This window comes from Arachis ipaensis, chromosome B2 (assembly GCF_059453495.1).
Source record: "Arachis ipaensis isolate K30076 ecotype BB chromosome B2, ASM5945349v1, whole genome shotgun sequence".
In the NCBI taxonomy this organism is placed as follows: Eukaryota; Viridiplantae; Streptophyta; class Magnoliopsida; order Fabales; family Fabaceae; genus Arachis; species Arachis ipaensis.
In genome coordinates, this window is record NC_142437.1 from 9,272,325 (window position 1) to 9,274,696 (window position 2,372).

At 30.4% G+C, this 2,372-nt stretch overlaps 1 pseudogene; it reads right to left on the reverse strand.

The window, feature by feature from the left end:
• Positions 1–484: 484 nt before the first annotated feature.
• Positions 485–1,828, reverse strand: LOC148572989 (uncharacterized; annotated as a pseudogene).
• Positions 1,829–2,372: the final 544 nt, after the last annotated feature.

A 2,372-nucleotide genomic window follows, 5' to 3' on the forward strand; every position in this document is an offset into this window, starting at 1 on the left:
TGCTAAAAATTTCAAAAATATCCCTAAGTTTTGATTTGTTTCAATTTTGTCCATCAAGTTTTCGATTTGCATCAATTTTACCCTAATTACTAATTTTTTGATAATTAATATTTTTCTTTCCAAATATACCCCCTTCCTTATACTATCAGCATCATCACAATCCTCTTTCTCTCTTTTCATCTCACCGTCGTCTTCACCACCATCATCATTATTGAGCAACACTGTCAATCTCCTCCTTCATCGTCGCCGGCCAAACCCCTCATTCTCCTTCTTTCTCCTTTCTTCTCCGACCCTCCATCTCCATCACCACCATCTCTGTTGAGATCCATTCTCGATGACCATCACCATTTTTCTTCTTCTTCGCGGAAACCCAGCACCGTCGAAACCATCGCTCTTCCTCCTTCTCTATTAGCAAACCCAGTTTCCTATCTTTTCATTGCATGTATATATCCTGTATACCCTAATCAATAATTATACTAATAAATTAGGCCCCTTTTGTATTTGACTGCAAATTGAAGCCTAATTGAAGATCCAAAGCTTTGTTATTACTTCTATGACTTTGTATTTGATGATTTGAAGAATCAAGAAAATTGCAGGCTTGAAAATGTTGTAAGTCTTATTATTATTATTATTATTATTGTTATTATCTGTACTAGTATTAGAGAAATTGAATATGCAAGAATCTTGTGGTGAAAAAGCAGCAGCTTGATATGATGATGGCAGAGATGAATACCAATTACTATTTGATGCTTTCTCAACCAAAAAGTTTGAATCTTGATCTTCGATGTTGAAGCTAATTTGGGATTTTTCACAAATTGTGAAGTCATAATAGTAGTTGTAAGAAGAAGGATTATAGAACCAAGGTGTGTTACTGTTATTATGATTATGATTATGGTAAGAAAAATCATGATGATTGTTGTTTGGGAAATTGGGCTGTTGAAGATAGTAGTTTATGGTGGCTTTTCTTGCTTGAAGCTGCAACCTTTTCGTCTTCATCCTCTTTTCTTTGTGAGCATTTTGGTGCCCTCCAAGTGCTTGTAAATTTGCAAATTCCTTCAAACAGTATTGGCACTCAAACTTTCTCATTATTATTAGTGGTTGTGGTTCTTTGATCTTGTGCTGTGGTTTTTTTTCCTAAGCTGGGTTTGCTAACAGAGAAGGAGGAAGAGTGATGATTTCAACGGTGCTGGTTTCCGCAAAAAAGAAGAAAAAGGGTGGTGGTCATTGAGAATGGGGCTCAACGGAGATGGTGGTGATGGAGATGGAGAGTCGGAGAAGAAAAGAGAAAAAAGGAGAATGAGAGGTTTGGCCGGCGACGATGAAGGAGGTTGACGGTGGTTGCTCAATAATGATGATGGTGGTGGAGTTGACGGTGAGGAAGAAAAGAGAGAAAGGAGAGGCAGAGGATTGTAATGATGATGATAGTATAAGGAAGGGGGTATATTTGGAAAGAAAAATATTAATTATCAAAAAATTAGTAATTAGGGTAAAATTGATGCAAATCGAAAACTTGATGGACAAAATTGAAACAAATCAAAACTTAGGGATATTTTTGAAACTTTTAGCAAACTTTAGGGACAAAAAGTATACTTTACCCTTTAAAATATAAGTAAAAAATTTATGATTTTGAGTTTAAATTTAAGATAAATAAAATAATTTTAAAAAGTTAAATATTGGATTAAAAAATTAATTATCTAATGTTATTCAATTTGAAAAACCTATTTTTTTTTTAATTGCTCTCATCACATTATTCACTCACCTACTAATTCGTTGCCACTTGCTTTATCTTGATCCAACGTACAATAGCATTCACTTTATCAATAGCCATCATTTAGGCTCAAATGATCTTTTATTTATCTATGTATTTATTTAGACCAAAGAATAGCATTCACTTTATCAACAGCCATCATTTAGTCTCAAATGATCTTTTATTTATTTATGTATTTATTTAGACCAAAGACTAACTTTGATTTCTTTACATATAATAATAGAGTTGGAATTGGAGGGTGTGCTTGTGCTGGGCAGCTGGACTAGTCTACATTTTTCATTAAAGATTATGTTATGTGTAAATTAAAATTAGTCATTAAAATTAGTTATTAATATAAAATATATTCTAAAATATAAATATATTATAAAAATAAATTAAAACCTATATATTTATATATAAATATATTAATGGCTAATTTTAATAGCCGATTTTAATGTACAAATAAGATAATTTTTAGTTGATTCTTTTTATTTTTCAAATATTATTATATTAAAAATAAAAAATAAATATAAATATTTAAAAATAGAACAAAAATATAATTAATTATAATTTTAAAGAAAAATATAAAATAAATAAATTATTTTTGTAATTAAATTTAATTATT